Below are 19,820 nucleotides of genomic sequence, written 5' to 3'. Positions count from 1 at the left end.
CGCCGCTCTTTCCCGCCGCCGCCATCAGCCGCCGCCGCCACCACCGTCTTCTCGGTCGCCGCCGCCGCCGCTGGTTGCCGCCGCCCCTTCCCCACCACCCCGCCTTCCGCCGCCGCCGCCTCTCCCGAGGCCGCTGCCGCCGATCGCCCCCGCTTCCGCCACTGCCTCCTCTCCCGCGCCACCTCTCACCCGCCGCGAACCCTACCCGCCGCCACCCTCCAACCCACGCCCGAACCCAAAACCCTAGCCATGAGCTCCTCCTCCTCCACCGTCTCGAACCCGTTCGCCGGCCCCGATGTCACCCTCGTCCGCGACCTCAACATCCATGAGCGTGTCCCGGTGAAGCTTGATCAAAACACCGCGTCCTACTCCGCTTGGAAGCGGTATTTTTTGCTCGTGTTCCGTGAGTACCTCCTGCACGGCCACGTGGACGACACTGTGGACTCGGCGCTCATGATCAACGACGAGGAGTGGATGATCCTCGACGCCACCATCATCCGCTAGTTCTACCTCACCATCTCCAGCGACCTCTTCCACACCGTGGTGAATGACGAAGACGACGCCTACGCGGTCTGGACCAAGCTCAACGGCCTCTTCACCGACAACCGGCTGCAGCGCAAGGTCCTTCTCCACGGTGAGTTTTACGGGTGCCAGCAACTTGACTCGTCCATCGATGATTTTTGCATGCGCCTCAAGAAGCTTGCCGATGAGCTCCGTGATCTCGGCGAGACGATCGGCGACGCGCTCCTCATCAGCACCCTCACCGCCGGCCTCAACGAGGATTTTGGGAACGCCGCCTCCAACCTCACCCTCATCCCGGAGCCTACCTTCGCTAAGGTGGTTGCGTACCTCAAGTTGGAGGAGCACCGGATGTGGATGGCGCGGACTCGCGCGACCCACACCGCCCTTGTCGCCGGCACCCGCGGGGATCAAGCCCCGCCACCACCGTGCCCGACGCCACCCCAGCCGGCGGCGCCCGCCTTCCCGCCCGCCCCGGCCGCTCCCTTCCCGCCGCCCTAGCCGGCGGCTAATGGAGGGGGTCGTCGCGGCGGCCGCAAGCAGGGGGGCGCAGGCGCTCAGGGAGGAGCACCCCGCCCGCCGCAGCCGGCCTACCAGCCGGCCCCGTGGTACGCCGGTCAAAACCCATGGACCGGCGTTGTGCACGCTTACTCCATGCCGGTTCCCCGTGCTCCTGCCCCGGGTATTCTCGGCGCCCGGCCACCGTCGCACCAGGCGTTCTACATCGCGCCGCAGCCCTATGCGGCGCCCTACGCGGCGCCCTACGGCCAGCAGCCGCAGCCAGGCGGGCTGCCGCTGCTGCCCCTGACGGCCCCGCCGCAGCCTCTCCCACCGGCGCCGTGGGACCCGGCCCTTCTGGCGACTCTTCACACCGCTCCTTCCGCGTCCAGCTACACCGGCGGCGGCGACTGGTACATGGACACCGGGGCCACCGCTCACATGGCGGCCTATCCTGGTAACCTTCACACCTCATATCCTGTCCATACTTCCAACCGTATCACCGTCGGTGACGGCTCCTCTCTTCCTATCACCCATATAGGTCATGCATATTTTCCGTCTAACTCCACTCCAATATCCATGTCTAATGTCTTAGTTTCTCCTGAGCTTATTAAAAATCTTGTTACTGTTCATTCTCTTACACGTGAAAATCCCGTTACCGTTGAATTTGACGAATGTGGATTTTCTGTTAAGGACGCTCGCACGCGGATGGTGCTCCACCGATGTGACAGCCCCGACGAGCTCTACCCGGTTCACTCCGCCGCCCCTGTCGCTCTTGCCACCGGAGTGGATCTTTGGCACGCTCGCTTGGGTCATCCTAATCCCGCCACACTTCGCCACATACTTCGGAGTTTCTCTTTCACGTGTAATAAGAACGAGGATCACTCGTGTCATGCATGTCGCCTTGGCAAACATGCTCGTCTACCGTTTAGGGCTTCTTCTCATGTTGCATCGTACCCGTTTGAGTTAATTCATAGTGATGTTTGGACCTCTCACGTTGCCAGTAATACGGGCTTTCTTTATTATCTTGTCATACTTGATGATTTCTCGCACTATGTGTGGACCTTCCCGTTGCGCCGCAAGTCGGATGCTATATCCACTCTCGCCGCCTTCTACTCCTATGTTCTCACGCAGTTTGGTCGTCCCATTCTCGCGTTGCAGACAGATAACGGGAAGGAGTTCGACAACCTCGCTGTTCGTACTCTCCTCATCACACATGGCACGACTTTTCGTCTCACTTGCCCGTACACCTCACAGCAGAACGGTCGCGCTGAGCGTATCCTTCGCACTCTTAATGACTGCGTTCGGACCCTTCTTTTTCATGCCAATGTGCCTCCGCGTTTTTGGCCTGACGCTCTCGCCACCGCTTCACTCCTCATTAACATCCGCCCATGTCGCACTCGCGGGAACTTTGCACCCCATCACCTTCTCTTCGGTGCACCACCCTCTTATGATGAGCTTCGCATCTTCGGCTGCCTTTGCTACCCTAGCATCGCCGCCACTGCGCGTCATAAGCTTGCACCCCGCTCGGTCGCCTGCATCTTTCTCGGCTACCCGCCTAACACTAAGGGCTACCGCTGCTATGATCCCGTCTCTCATCGTGTTTTCACCTCCCGACACGTTTACTTTGATGAGATGGTGTTTCCGTTTCAGCAGCAGGTACCTCTTGTCGCCTCGTCACCGCCGGCCACCGCCGGCCCTCTGGCGACTCCGTCAGGTGGACGGCCCCGTTCGACCCGTGGACCGCCTCCGGGCTTTGGCGGTCCTCGCGCTCCCACGCCGGCGCCTGCATCCTCGACCTCCTCGGCCGACCTCGACGGCGCGGCTGGCGCCCCTCCTTCACCCGCCACCCCCGACTCGGGCGCCGCGGGATCGGGCGCTGCTGGCTCGGCCGCCTCTTCGGCTGCCTCGACGTTGGCCGCCTCGCCGGCCCCGACGCCGGCCCCTCGCTGGCTATGACGCCGGCCGCCTCACCGGCCCCGACGCCGGCCGCTTCGCCAGTGGCTGCGCCGCCCGTGTCGCCGGCTGCCTCGCCGGTGGCTCCGATGGCGCTGACTGGCCCTGTTACACGGGCCCGCACCGGTGTTCATCGTTCGAGCCTCGGTACTCGCGCGAGGAGTATGTCCTCGCCGCCTCCACCGCGAAGCCGTCTCCTCTTCCCGCGTCCGCTCGCGCAGCCCTTCGTGATCCACACTGGCTTGCGGCGATGCAGGAAGAGTTCGACGCTCTTCAGCGGAACCGTACCTGGACACTGGTTCCCCGGCCTCCTCGCGCCAACGTCATCACCGGCAAGTGGGTCTTTCGCCATAAGACCCGCTCAGATGGTACTCTTGAGCGCTACAAGGCTCGCTGGGTGGTTCGTGGTTTCCGCCAGCGTGCTGGAGTGGACTTCACTGAGACGTTTGCCCCGGTTGTTAAACTGGGCACGATCCGCACCGTCCTCCAGCTCGCGGTGTCCCGAGGCTGGCCTGTTCATCAGATGGATGTCGCCAACGCCTTTCTCCACGGCCACCTTGAGGAGCAGGTGTATTGTGAGCAGCCCACCGGTTTTGTCGACGCCTCACTTCCTGGCCATGTGTGTCTGCTGTCCCGATCTCTCTACGGGCTCAAGCAAGCACCCCGTGCCTGGTACCAGCGGATCGCCGGGTTTCTTTAGACACTGGGTTTCAGCGTCACTCGTTCGGACGCCTCATTGTTTGCCTATCGCCATGGTGACACGACTGCATATTTGCTCCTTTACGTCGACGACATCATCCTGACGGCCTCCTCCGCAACTCTTCTTCAGCAGATTACTCTTCGGCTGCGTGACGAGTTTGCCATCAAGGACTTGGGTGCTCTACATTATTTCCTTGGCATTGAGGTCGTTCGGCGCCCGGACGGTTTCTTTCTTCATCAGCAGAAGTATGCACATGAGCTTCTTGAGCGTGTTGGCATGCTCAACTGTCACCCTGCTGCTACTCCTGTTGACACGAAGGCCAAGGTTTCTGCTCTCGAGGGCTCGCCAGCGTCGGATGTTCCTTTCTACCGGTCTATCGTCGGTGCTCTTCAGTGTTTGACTCTCACCAGACCGGATCTTCAGTATGCTGTTCAGCAGGTGTGTCTCCACATGCACGCCCCTCGTGACTCCCATTGGACTCTCGTGAAGCGGATCCTCCGTTACATCCGCGGCACGATGACCCTCGGGCTAACACTCACGGCGTCCACTTCTTTGGAGATGATGGCCTACTCTGATGCGGACTGGGCTGGCTGCCCAGATACTCGTCGGTCCACCTCTGGCTACTGCGTCTACCTCGGTCCTTCCCTCTTCTCGTGGTCGTCCAAGCGACAACCCACGGTTTCGCGCTCCAGCGCGGAGGCTGAGTACCGAGCTGTGGCCAACACTGTTGCTGAGTGCACCTGGCTACGACAGTTACTTCAGGAGCTGCATCACGACGACTCCCAGGCTATGGTTGTCTACTGCGACAACGTTTCCGCGGTGTACCTCTCCGCCAACCCCGTTCATCATCGCCGGACTAAACACATTGAGCTGGACATTCATTTTGTGCGCGAGCAGGTGGCTCTCGGACGCATTCGGGTTCTTCATGTGCCGACTGCACAACAGTTCGCCGATGTGATGACGAAGGGTCTGCCGACTTCCACCTTCGAGGAGTTTCGTTCCAGTCTTTGCGTCACTGGCGCCGCTTCGACTGCCGGGGGGGGGGGGTGTTGAGTATATTGTGTACGTGTATATTTGTGTGTAGGGCCCACTTCCTGTTTCCTTTGTATAGTTGAGGTTGTGGCCCACCTCTGTACTTATATATACAAATGTTACTCCCTTCATTTTTATATACAAAGCCACAAACTCAAATTACAGGTACCAATGTAAAATTTAATGTCTGCTTTGAAAGTCAGCTTTTCTTTTTGTTTACTGGGATCATTAATACCCCACATGCGTGCAAGAAATCTGAGTGGAGGAAGTAGCTGACTGTCATTATGACTGCATGCATTCAACTATTAAACAGGTTGCTAGTACGAGAAAATATCATTAATTTTGCCTCGATTACTGTTGTTGGCCTTGTATAGATGCAAAACATATATTTTATAGTGGCCTTGTATATAAAAATGGAGGGAGTATATGTAAATATTTTAGGGGGAGTCCATTATGACCCGTTGTAAATAAACAAGTGCCAAATTTCACGCATTTCCAGGCCATCACTGAACTTTGTTTCTTCGCTGATGAAACATGATCTAGTGAGCAAGCTTAATTTGAATCCGCAGATGCACTCGGCTCTCTGGACAAAAATCTCATTGTTAGACCGGACTACGTATGGTTGAAACGCAAAAAGATCACATGGCAAAATAAAATAGATAAATGAGGAAGACACTTTTTTTAGAGGAATGAGGAGGACATTATTGTGCGATGGTTTTTAACCATTTGGGTGCAAGGGTCATACGGTTTTTCTCGGTGGAAAAAAGCAAGTCAAACCGAGCTAGGGATTCTAATCATTTTCCTCAAGTTAATCCACTTGAGATGTCGAGGATGAGGCTGACATGATATGTGTTGTTCAAGGACCACACATGCATAGATTATTTACCAGAGGAAAAATAATTCAAAGGACCACGCATAGATAGATATGATGATGATCAAGCATAAGTAGAGGCTAAAAAGGACGGGAGGAAAGCGATGGCGGAGGCGACAAGGCCGGTCACAACTCACAAGCTAGCCATTGGAGGGGCCTACGTACTTTTTCGATCGTTTTACTACTGCCGTGTTAGTGATCTATATGCTTGATTCATACCACATGGCAGTAAGCTTTTGAAAGCATTTTCCATTTGCATGATGCTATAGCTAGCTAGACTAGATGTCACATGCAAAGAAAACATAATGTGGACCTTATCTTGTCTCTGTCTGGGCATGTATGTGATACTCTGCTAGCTTAGCTTTAACTAGAGTTTTAAAAAGGTGACAAGATTTGGCATGCAGTAAAGAAACCGGGTGGTGCTAATTAAACAGGGCATGTATATATGCAGTACGTACGTGGTTGGAATCTAGCAGCGTGGCTCTGTTGCATCAGATTAATTAACAACGCTAGCTACCTAGAGTACCAACATAAAACAAAAGGGAGTTTTTGTTGGTTGCATGGAAAAAAGTGCCTAGTTGAGAAGAAACATGGCAAAGTAGGGCGTTCGCATGTTGCTTGCTTGGTTCCCTGCCTATGGGTTGTCTGCATTGTGGAAGTAATTTTTTTTCAGGTGTTTGATTGCATATATACATCGTGATTAGGAGTTAACAACTACAGGTGAACAGAGAGATTGCGGTAGAACACACAGTGACACACACGTGACAGCACTCATGTTTGCATGAAGAGCATACACACCCGTACCAACACTCACACGCGTTTGCATGAACAACACATGCACACACACATTCACACGAACAACACAAGCACACAAGACAGCACTCCCACACGTTCGAAACACCATTGTACATTAACAAGGAAAATTAGAAGGGACTAGTGAGATGTACATCTACGGCTGTAATACGTACAACACGAAAGTCATATGAAACGGAGAGATGAAACTACTGGTCAAAGAAAAGATCAAATGGTCTACCGTGGACGCTTAATTTGTCAAAATCATCCAAAATAGTTTCAAACATAAACACGCAATTGAACATTTAGAGCCAATAAAATCGGGAACCAATAGCCTGAATGAAACCACAATGTCGATATGCATATTTTTCGTGTACAACATATCTTGAATCGATACATGATTCTGTAGATTAGAAGCGACTAGTGAACGATATTGGTGGGTGGCATGCATACACTGGTCACATGTAGATTTACTAGTCTATGATTTGTGAAACAACATGAAAGTCGTGTCAAACAGCGAGGTGAAGCTACTCATCAAAGCAAATATCACGGCGTGCTGGCTTCGGAACTCGTATATGGAGATAGCTGGCATTGTGGACTCTGAATGTAATCATCATGGTTGATTAATGAAAGGTTTCTTTCCCGTAAAAAGATCCCTGATCTTGCTCTCGCTAGTAATGTGTCGGCGTGTGGCTAATTTAAGAGCAGGTAGGGACTTCATAGAAAGGAAGAGGGCATGCATGCAGCTGGTTGCACGGCTCGGGTCACATGCACGCATGCAATGCACCGGCAAAACGGATTACTACTGCTGGCAATAACGCGTCACACGTTTAGTTGGGATGGCCGTACTACGATGCTACTGCATACACATAGTACACGGCTAGTGTGCTATCTGTGTGTATATAGTTGATGGAAAACTTCGAGTATGAATCATTTCTTATGCTGGGGGCTTCCATCCTCTGCGGGGTGCGACAATACAAGACCTCATGACTGACACAACATAGTGTCCACTATTTCCGATGTTAGACCCCTAAAATCTTGAGCCTAAGTTTCGCAAACAAAATTTGAGTTGTATACAAAAAAAAGCATAGCACTGAATCCGTATTTGAAAGTAGTTGCCACAGCTGCAGCAAATAATCTCTGGAGGCAAATGTGCCTCCAGATTAAGCGGGGCGTGGCCCGATGGCCGTGGCTCCCCACGTGCCTATGCATGCAACTGCAAAGGTGGTGCCATTTCATAGCACCTGGACCAGAGTACCAGACTACCTACCGAGGAAAGATTTAAGGATCATAGTATCATGTCCATGAAAAAAAATTCAAATGGAGATGGACCTTTTTAGTAAAAATTAATCACTGTCGTGCGGCGTGATGGAATAACTTCTTAGAGCATCTACAACCGGACTTGGCAAATCCGACCCCATATACGGCCGCAGACGCGCCCGAGCATGCCCGTTGGCGCATCCAGACGGCCCCTCATATTTCCGTTCCGGCATTCACATATCTCAAATTCGGACTCTCAAATCCATGCAAATACATGCACGTTGATCATACAAGCCAATGTCGCACGTAAATAACAAATGTTGATACGAACATAGATAGTGTTTATATAAAATTTATTTTAAGTGCCAAACTCAAGCATTGGCTTCTTGGTTACCATTGTGGGTCCACATGTGCTCCACAAGATCATTGAGTAGTTGTGCGTGCACCTGCTGATCTCGAAGATTCTGATGCATCTGCAGAAAGTTCATCAGCTGAGCCGCATCTTGATCTTTCGGGATTTCACTTGTTCTTCATGTGCTTCGAAATCATAGGTTTGGGCTACAACATCACCCTCATCCTCGACAATTATATTGTACAAAATAACACAACATGTCAGCAGCTGCCACAAAGTTTCTGATTCCCACATCATTGCAGTGCCCTGCACAATTTCCCAACGAGCTTGAAGCACATCAAATGTCCTCTCCACATCCTTCCTAGCCGCTTCCTGCATTATTGCAAAGTGGCTCTGTTTCTTTCCCCGCGGCTCGGATATGGTCTTGACAAACACCGCCCACTGAGGATAGTTACCATCGGCAAGATAATATCCCATGTTGTAGTCTCGACCGTTGACGGTGTAGTTGCACGGCGGTGATTCACCATTGCAAAGCCTCCTGAACATCGAAGATCGTTGAAGCACGTTGATGTCGTTGTGAGAACCCGACGTTCCAAAGAAAGCATGCCAAATCCATAAGTCATGTGATGCCACCGCTTTTAGTATGATGGTGGCCTCTCTGGTGTGACCTTGATACATTCCCCGGAAACCTTTGGGATAGTTCTTCTACTGACAATGCATGCAATCAACTGAGCCTGGAAACCCCCTTGCCTATCCAATAACCAACAACTTCTCTGTGTCCTGCTCATTTGGTTCTCTGAGATACTCAGGTCCAAACACTTCCATGATGGCCCGGGCAAACTTGACAGTAGTCTTCAAGCACGTGCTCTCCCCCATCCTGACCATCTCACTAACGGCATCTGCAACAGTTCCAAGTGCAAGCATCCTCAGAGCAGTCGTGCACTTCTGCTTGGAGAGAAAGAGAGGTATCCACAACAATCCCTTGTGAGCTTGAAGTAGTCTTCGTGTGCCTCCACTCCATCCACAATGCGCAAGAACAATGGTTTCCGCATGCGAAAACGGCGACGAAATCATGGATCATCTGAGAAAGCAGTCGTGGGAGCAAAGTAGTCTTTGTACAGTAGCTTTGCTCCAGACACCCTATCCTGGTTGATCATTCTTCTTCCTTTGATTGAGCCCTTGAAGTTAAGAGTATGCTCCACTTGGCGGTCCATTTCCTCTTGCATGCTCATGAGCATAATCATGTCCACTTCTTCGTCCGAATCCGAGGAATCGAAGAACTCATCTTGAAGGATTTGTTCAAGCTCTGTCTGTCCATACTCCTCGTCCGATGAAGCATCAGAATCCATCGTTTTCCCTAACAAAATTACAAAAAATTCAGTCAGACAATGTATCAAACACATAAAGCGCAAGTCGGAGTCAGAGAGTTGCCGGACGTACCGCGTCGGCGTCCGAGCCGAAGACGAAGTCCCCCACGGCGAAGAAGGGAGGGAGGACTGCTCTGTCGGAGCTGCCGGCGCAGAGGCTACGAACGGCTGCGTAGCGCGCGCGGCAGAGGAGATGCGAGCCGGACGGCGTGGAGGAGGAAGACGAGAGGAGAGAGCAAATAGATCCAACATCTCGCGGGTTTGATTTGTGCAATTTGAGATGGGTCGGGTTGTCAGGTCCGCTGTGGCGGGCGTGCCCGGGCGCCCCCATATCCGCCACATATTTGGATTGGATATGGGGTGCCGGTAAGCCTGGGCGTTTGAGTGTAGTTTGAGGGGGCCGTCTGGGTCAAAAAATTGTGATCGGGCGGCCCGCCCGGGCGTATAAAGCGGGTTTGATAGGTTCGGTTGTAGATGTTCTTATTTAATGGAGTTCATCACCAGGATATTTGCTAAACTTGTCGATCACCACCAGGATATTTGCTGAACTTGTCGATCCTCCGCGGGGTGCGACAATACAAGAGCTCAACTCATGACACAACATAATGTACAGTACTTCGTCCTCCGTTAGCCCCCTAAAACCATGAGCCTAAACTTCACTAACAAAGTTTGAGTTATATGCCAAAAAATCATATCACTGAATCCGTATTTGAAAGTAGTTGTAGTAGCTTGAGCAAATCTCGAGGCAAATGTTCAAAAAGAGAGAAAAAGTATGGCAAAGTTGTAAGGCCGATTATTATGATTAAGCAGGGCGTGGCCGGTGGCCATGGCTCCTCACGTGCCTATGCATGCAACTGCAAAGGTGGTATCATTTCATAGCACCTGGACCAGAGTACCTTACTACCTTTTTTGCGAGAAAACTTCTAATCTATTTCTTTAATCATGACAGTATAACAAACATCAGAAATAATAAAAAATACATTTAGATTCGTAGACCACCTAGCGACGACTACAAGCATTGAAGCGAGTCTAAAGCGCGCCGCTGTCATCGCCCCTCACTCGCCGGAGCCGGGCAAAACTTATTGTAGTATACAGTTGGAAAGTCTTCGTGCTAAGGCCCCATAGGACCAGCGCACCAGAACAACAACCACCACTGATGAAGAGTAGCGTACATCGAAAGGATCCAACCTAAAACCACATAAAGGTAGACGAACAACCAAATCCGAGCAGATCTACCAAAGATAGGTCCACCGGAGACACACATCCACACGCCCACCGATGATATTAAACGCACAACCGAAACGGGGGCTAGGTGGGGAGGATCTTATTCCATCTTCAGAGAGCCGTCGCCGTCTCGTCTTCCTGAGCAGGACACAAACCCTAACAAAACTCAATAAACCATCTAAAAACAGAGCCCTTCGGTCGGCAAGGGCTAGGATCCACAGCGCCCTCATAGCCCTAAGGCCACCAGATACGAGGCGGACCGGCGGCAACTCCGGCGGAAGGCAGAGATGGCGGCTGCAATGGTTGTTCGGTGGTCAATGAATCTTGATGTAACTTTTTTATTATGTTTAAGGTGTTTTGTACTTCCAGTAATTTTTTATAATAGATCTGATCCTGTTTGAAAAAAATATAGGACTTACGAACTAAGTGCTACAGGCTGATGTGCCATACATTAAGTGAAAAAAGTGGACCTGCAATTAAAAATCAGGGAGGAAGGGATTGGCCAGGTGGTGGACAAGTCAGGCAAAATTATTCACATCGCTCAGGCTGGTCGTAATGTGATAAGTGGTATCATGTATGCCAATTAGACTTTTCAATGATGCGACACACAGTTTTTTTTGCAGGTACCAAAGAGCTTTATTCAAACGAGAAGGCACCGGCCCTATCAACCAGAAGGCTGGTGACCAGCAACCCCGGGGGAGAGTCCATCCAACACTCCGTCACCTCCAGTGTGCATGCATGCTGGGCACAAAGGTGGGCGGGGATGTTTGCATGTCTCTTTACATGATGAATATCAAAAGAAAGAAAACTAGCAGCTAGCTCTTCAATATCTAAAAATAACGACGCTAACACAGAGCGCGAAGTCCGGCGCGATTTCCAGAGGTTCACCACCTCCAAACTGTCTGTCTCAATCTCCACACGCGCAAATCCACGGGGGTTTGCCACAATCACACCTTCACGAACGGCTGAAGCCTCCGTGACAAGAGGATCCGTAATACCTGGGCAAGGCTTGCACTAAGCACAAATGAAAGCCGAAGATGATCTCGCAACACCTCCAATACCTCCTCTATGCTCCTGCATAGAAATACTAGCATCCGTATTGATCTTTATCCACTCCTCCTCTGGTGGCCTCCAACTGTGACCCGGCAGAATACTCGCGTGTTTGGTCGGGAGTTCCAACACCGCAAGAGCATCTTTGATCATCTTGAGTAACTGGGTCGGGTTCATATTAGCTTTGTCATGAGTAATATTATTTCGAGAAGTCCAGATTGCCCACATTACCGAGACAATTTTTGCTCTATCCGACGCATCAAACATACCGTCACAAAGAATATCTCTGGCCCATGTGATCACATGTAGCTCTGGGAGCTTTATGTGAAGCCATTCGCTTGCTTCCCTCCAGAAACACTTTGCATGAGAGCATTTTATGAGTGCATGATACATGTCCTCATCGGATGCTAAGCACACTTTGCACCTAGCAAGAGTCGCTATGTGTCTGTGTTTAAGAGTGCTTTCGACAGGGAGAATCCCACGCATCACTCGCTACCAAAACACACGGACTTTTGGTACCACGTTCAGCTTCCAAAGCCTCGTCCATAGCTGCTTATCTGTCATTGAGGATTCTGTAACCGACCCTTCTTCTCGAGCCAAATGCTCGTTGCGAATCATTAGAGATCGGTACACTAATTTGATAGTATAGACTCCTGCTTTCTCTACCGACCGTGCCCAATTGTCTTCCCCTCCCATACGCCGCAAGGGTATGTTTAAGATAGCCGCGACTTCCATTGGGTATGAGATTTTCCCTCACTACATCCACCTTCCACGTCCCAATATCAGAGTCAATTAAATCAGAGACCATGTGTAAGTTGGCAGTACCCAATTGGATCGACGGTTTCATGGATATGATTCATGGGATCGAAGGGTCGTCCCAGATTGATACTGTTGTGCCGTCACCAATCCGCTTGATCATACCAACCCCGAGGGCTTCCTGTCCAGCCAAAATCGTGCGCCACGTAGATGAAGCATGCGGATGCGCGGTGGCCTCCATAAAGCTGGTGGTCGGGAAGTATTTCCCTTTGAGCACCCGTGCACAGAGTGAGTCTGGGCTCGTGACGAGTCTCCATCCATGTTTTCCGAGAAGGGCCAAGTTGAAGAGCTGCATATTTCTGAATCCCATCCCGCCCTTCTCTTTTGGTGTTGCAAGGGTATCCCAATCAACCCAATGCAAAGATCGACGATCAAGAGAACTGCTCCACCAGTAGCGCACTTGATGTGAGTCCCTTGCAAACTTTTTTTGTTAACTTAAAACAACTCATGGAAAATGCCGGAATCGCTTGGGCCACCCATTTTAGACGTGTCTCTCGTCCTGCACATGAAATCATGCGTTCCGTCCCTCCCTGCAAATTGCTTCGGATCCTCTCTTTCGAATGATCAAAGGTACCACTTGTGATCCGTCCAGTTGCAGTAGGCAAACCAAGATATCTCTCGTTGAAAGCTTCGACCGTGATGCCGAGAAGAAACTTCATATGTTGTCTAACTGGGTCAGGTGTGTTTGCACTAAAATAGATGGAGCTTTTTTCTCTGTTTACACTCTGTCCAGAACAATCACCATAGATCCTCAGAACTTGATTCAGCCTTTGGGCGCTCGTCTCCTTTGCACTCATAAAGATAAGACTGTCATCAGCAAAGAGAAGATGATTCACCCAAGGAGAGTGATTGCTTACTATGATACCCCTATCCACTTGTGCGCCACCCAGGTTATTCAAGAGTGTCGTAAAACCCTCCGCGCAAAGCATGAATAGGTAGGGTGAGTAGGGGTCCCCTTGGCGCAAGCCCTTGGATGGGGTGAAGTATGACATCGATACCCCATTCACACGCACTGTAAACCTGACAGAAGTCACGCATTTCATGGCCAGTCTAACAAAACTCAGGCATAAAGCCCAACCTTGACATGATAGCTTCTAGATAGTGCCATTCAACTCGGTCGTATGCTTTCATCATGTCAAGTTTCACACATGATTTCTCCCCTTCTTCCGCCTCCTCATTGCATGAACGCTTTCATACGCAATAAGTACATTATCAGTAATGAGACGGCCGGGAATAAAAGCACTCTGTTCTTCACCAATGATATCTCCAAGAAACTCCCTAACTCTGTTAGTGATACATTTGGATGCAATTTTATAGAGCACAGAGCAAAGAGAAATTGGTCTATATTGTGAGATACGCTGCGGGTACCTTACTTTAGGTATGAGGGTAATGGAAGTGTCATTCATTTCCACTGGCAACTCACCCCCATTCAAGAAATCCAAAACAGCCTGCACTATATCTTCCTCAAGAAGCTCCCAGCGCCGCTGAAAAAAACCCGCTGTAAATCCGTCCACCCTTGGTGCCTTGGACGGCGCCATTTGGAACAAGGCTACCTTGACCTCTTGAGTTGTAAACAGCTTGTCGAGGTGTTCATTCATGAGTGGTGTCACCTTGGGCGGAACCAAATTGAGCAGCTCGTCCATAGGTCGGAAACCCTGTGATGTACAAAGGGCTTCATAAAAACCTTGGACTTCCGCATGATTTTCTTCCATTGTCTGACACATTGAGCCATCAGCCCTCTCAAGAAACTCAATTCTGTTAATGTGTTTCTGTAAAGCTACTTGGGCATGGAAATAGCCTGTGTTCCGATCTCCCTTCCGTAACCATAGAACTCTGGATCGTTGCCGCAGCCATATTTCCTCCTGTTGGAGAGCTTCACGCAATTGCTTCCCGGTGGCGCGTTCTTCATCTGTTGGCCCGCGCCCCGTGGAGCGAGCTCATAAACGATCAAGCTTTGTGTGCAGCTTCCGGACCTTGCGTGTTAGGCTCCCAATTTCCTTTGCTCCCCAGCTAGCAAGCTTCTGCAGCATGTCCCTGAGAGCATTTACCACGCTGGCCAAACCATGTTGTCCAACTCCCTTTTGCCAATGTTGGAGAACAAACTGGTCATAGTCAACATGTGTCTGCCATACGTCTTCGTACCGAGACTGTCTAGCAGCTTGTACATTTTTTCCGGCCAAGTGTTCTCGCGGATCAATTAACACAAAGCAATTATCAGACTCCGCGGTGGCAATGTGCCGGACATGTGTATCCAGGAACATATGAACATACTGGGGGTTTCCAAACCCCCTATCCAATCTGGCTTTTACATTTGCATTTCCTTGTTGCCCATTATCCCATGTGTATTCCGTCCCAGACCAGCCCAGTCATGAAACAAACAATCATCTACTGCTTCTCTAAACGCCCGCATTTGATATTCAGGCCTAGCCGCTCGGGAAAAATGTTTAGAAGCACTTATTGTCTCGTTGAAATCACCGATTCAGAGCCAAGCTTCGTGCTGGATTGCAAAGAGTCACTACTGCAGGATACTGCTAACGGGACACTACGATCAGAGACCCTTTGCCGAAACTGTGTGCGATGCAATAATCACAAACGGTGGTGTAAAAACTCGTCAAAAAAGGTGCAAAACGTTTGCAATGATGGAGCCATCAAACACGGTTCAGATTTTAGTTGCGTGTGCGATGCAGGACACACGGTTAATCCATTCAAACTGTCTGCGATGAGGCAGAACAACAGAAACGGGCAGCCATAACAATGTGTGTGCGATGCAGGACACACGGTTAATCCATTGAAACTGTTTGCGATGAGGTAGAACAACAGAAACGGGCAACTATATCAATGTGTGTGCGATATACGGCATACGGTTAACTCGGACGAACTGTTTTCGATTAGGGAACACAACAGAAACGGTTCAACTTAACAAGATGTGTGTGATATGCGGCATACAATTCACATGGATGAACTGTTGGCGATGAGCCAAAAGAACACAAACGAGTCGTGTAAACAAGATGTGTGTGATACGTGGCAAACAGTCAACTCGGATGAACTGTTTTCGATGAGAAATTACAACACAGACGGTCAACGCAGTTATTTCGTGTGCGATTCTGTGTGTACAAAAAACATTGAAAAATGCAAACTAGTTGCTTGCGGTGGCGGAGTATCGAACACGATGCGTTTGCGAGTACTCATGTGCGATGATTAGTATGTTACACATACATTTCCTTATGTTAACATGTGTGTGAATTTGCAATATGGACAGTTAATATGCAAATGCTTTTTGGTCATCGAGCAGACGCTTAAACTCAATGAACTATGTACGATACTAATACTTTTCATAAAAATTTATGAACTTGGGTAACAGCATTTGAGTAACATATATATAGTGTTTACACTATTCGACAAAAGGAGGATCTTCGTAACATGGTTTTGACAACCATATGGTCCATATCTACATACTTTAACATAGTAAAAACTATCACATTTTAAGAGGCCAAGGGCCAACAACCATATGGTCCATATCTACATACTTAACATATATAGTAACAGCTAGCACATTTTAAGAGGCTGAGGGCCAACAACCACAACTATCCACTGGAAGCAGCTTGATCACGGCGACTCGTCATCTCGTCAATGAAAAGAAGAGCCCTCATGTGCCTTGATAGATCATGAGTAGACCAGTGTCTCCAATTTTCCAATGTGGATGCATTGCCACGAGAAGCGAGAACTTGTTAATTTGATGGTTCCATTTCTGCGGGAAATGCAGTACCTTGCAATCACTTTGGCTTTATTAGCAGGCACAAGTGTAATTCAACCACGCCGGGAAATCGATCCACGAACTGCTACAGGGGGCAATTTCTGTTGACATGTAGAATAAAAAACAATTGTAACATATCGTTCAAGATATATATAATTTATGAGCATCAACATTAAAATAAGACTTTTTACCAGCGTTTTGTGCACACAATTGGTCTTGTTCAGTGTGTGCACCATAGGTCTAATTAATCCCATCCAAAATCCAGCGTTCATACGTTGTGCTATCTCTGTCAGATTATCAACAAAGTTTATGACATGCTTCAAGTCCTTCCAGTGAAATTTGGTATGCTTAGTAACATACAGATCATTCACTATGCATCCAACATATCCTGCTTAAAAGGTGGAAAGGTTTATTTATTCAGAACATGGCAGAAGAATATATAGTGTGCATAAATTGGTAAATAGAATTTGTTACTGCCTAAGAACGGAGTCAGAATATGATATCACAATTGGTTGCTTAAATAGTGATCAATTAGTTGCTTAAATAGTAATATGACAGCAAGGAGAAAGTTGAAAGGACACTAACCTCGATCAGACTTTGATCGGCTGATGACGTTGGGGAAGTAAACATCCATGTTAATTAGGCCAGGCTGTGGTGCACGGACTGGAATTTTATTGCCAACTTTCAGTTCATAACACTTAGACATTTTTCTCCAAAGGTCCGCATTAAAATAGGAGTGACCATCTTTATCAAGTTTTACGCTAACCGTCATTGTAAATCCATGCTGCGTTGTCAATATGACATCCTGGGAGTCATCAACAAAGTAAAGCCCAAGATTTCCTTCTACTCCTGTTCTTGCAAAGCAAGGGATGTACTGCTTGAAATGAAAATTAAGATCGTAAATTAGATATATTGAAATAACAGAGCAAGATGCAAATATGGGAGTAACTGATAGAACATATATATATATATATATATATATATATATATATATATATATATATAGATGAAAGCAAAGCACAAAAATATAGAATTAAAAATAGATAATGTAACAAAGATTTGATGCAAATATATAGATAATGTAGCAACAGACGGTATATGTTCACAAATTTAGGCCATGCCGACCGTGGTAGGTTGAGATTGAACATACCGAGCGCTCCCTGAAGTCATCCGGAATGGTGAGATAGAATTTTGTTTCCGACTGGCCACGACCACAGTTGCCCGATTTGTGCTCGCACTGTGGACACATGAATGAACTCCCACGAATCAGCTAGAACAAAAATGATTCCACGGCGATTTCTGCCGGTTGATTAACAGCGATGGACGGACTGCGATAAGAGATGAGTGAATATTTCGCTAATTAAGTTGATTACCTTCTCCATGAGAAAAATCTTCGGCCCAATCCCACAGAAAACCCCAGTCGACCAGAGTCTAGAATGTCGGTGCAGATAGGCGGCGGAAAGCGATGGAGGCTAAATCTGGTGCCATTTGGAGCGCGACCTATGCCCGCCGCCAACAGCCATCGAGCTTAGGGTGCAGAGTTGCGGAGGAGTCTGCGGCGAGTGAGTGGGGACAAAGTGGGTGAGGGTTTTCTTTTCCTTTTGCATGTGTAAGTGAACACACACGGTTCACAGAGGCGACGGAGATGAATCGTGTGCTATAGTAAATCACCGAGATTGAATGGGAATCCAAATTTCCTTTGTCCTTCATCCATGAGTTTTTTTTCTACGATGAACATAAACCCTGCTAATCACCGTGTTCAAATTTGACACTTTTCCGGGTTCATTTACAATATTTAGGGGATTATGTGCATTTTGTAGGCATTAATGCACGTAATTCAAATTCAAACAATCGATGCATGAAAGGGTGCACAATAACGGTCTGGAAAAACCATACTCGTGGTATTTAGTAATTTCTCAAGCCTTTTACAAGGAATGGGCAGAGATTTCAATGGAATGCGTGGCAATAGTCAACCACAAACGCATCATTTACTGGGTTATCAACTATAGAACAATGAAATATGTGCTTGAACAACATGACGGCTGGCATGGTGCCATGGTATGGCCTCGCCGTGCCCTGGTAAAAAGCTGAGAATGTTTGATTTATGTCGTCATGCACGCCCTTCATAATCGAACCATCACCGGGAAGTTCAATGCTTTCGAGAGGGAAATCACCAAGATTGAAGGGGAATCCAAATTTACGTCCTAGTTTGTCATTCAGTTTTTTTCAACGATCAACATACCGCCTCAAATGCAACGTGTTCAAATTTGACATTTTTTCAAACTCATCATTTACCATATTTAGGGGATTATGTGCATTTTCTAGGCATTAATTATGCACATAATTCAAATTCGAACAATCGGTGCATGAAAAGGTGCACAAGACGGTCTGGAAAACCATGCTCGTCTATTTAGTACGTTCTGATGCCTTTTACAAGGAATGAGCAGATATTTCAAGGAAATGTGTGGCAATAGTCAACCATAAACGCGTCATTTACTGGGTTAACAAATATACAAAAATGAAATACATGCTTGGAAAAACATGACGCCTGGTGTGGTGCCATGGTATGACCTCATCGTGCCTGGTAAAAATGTCGTCATGCATGCCTTTCATAAAACGAACCTTCACCGAGGAAGTTTCATGGTTTCGAGGGGGAAATCACCAAGATTGAAGGGGGATCCAAATTTCCTTTGTCCTTTGTCCATGAGTTTTTTTCTATGATGAACATACAACCTGCAAATCACCGTGTTCAAATTTGACACTTTTCCGGGTCGTTCATTTGCCATATTTAGGGGATTATGTGCATTTCCTAGGCATTAATGCACATAATTCAAGTTCAAACAATTGGTGCATGAAAGGGTCCACAAGAACGACCTGGAAAACCATGCTCGTGCCATTTAGTAAATTGTAATGCCTTTTACAAGGAATAATGGATAGATATTTCGATGAAATGTGTGGCAATAGTCAACCACAAATGTTTGTTTGTTGGGTTTTCAACTATAGAAAAAATGAAATAAATGCTTAAAAAACATGACACCTGGCATGGTGCCATGGTATGACCGCACCATGCCCTGGTAAAAATTTGAGAAGGTTTGGCTTATGTCGTCATGCACGCCCTTCATAAATCGAACCATCACCGAGAAAGTTCCATGCTTTCAAGAGGGAAATCACCAAGATTGAAGGGGAATCCAAATTTCCGTCGTAGTTTGTCATTCAGTTTTTTCCAACGATCAACATACCGCCTCAAATGCAACGTGTTCAAATTTGACATTTTCCTGGGCTCATTTACCATATTTAGGGGATTAGGTGCATTTTCTAGGCATTAATGGACATAATTCAAATTCGAACAATCGGTGCATGAAAAGGTGCACAAGAACGGTCTGGAAAACCATGCTCGTGTTATTTGGTACATTCTCATGCCTTTTACAAGGAATGGGCAGATATTTCAAGGAAATGTGTGGCAATAGTCAACCATAAACGCATCGTTTATTCGGTTAACAACTATAAAAAATGAAACACATGGTTGGAAAACATGACGCCTGGCGTGGTGCCATGGTATGGCATCACCATGCCCTGGTAAAAATTGGAGAATGTTTTCCTTATGTCGTGACGCGCGCCTTTCATAAATC

Source organism: Triticum aestivum, chromosome 7D (genome assembly GCF_018294505.1).
Source record: "Triticum aestivum cultivar Chinese Spring chromosome 7D, IWGSC CS RefSeq v2.1, whole genome shotgun sequence".
Lineage (NCBI taxonomy): Eukaryota > Viridiplantae > Streptophyta > Magnoliopsida > Poales > Poaceae > Triticum > Triticum aestivum.
This window is presented reverse-complemented; position numbering follows the sequence as displayed.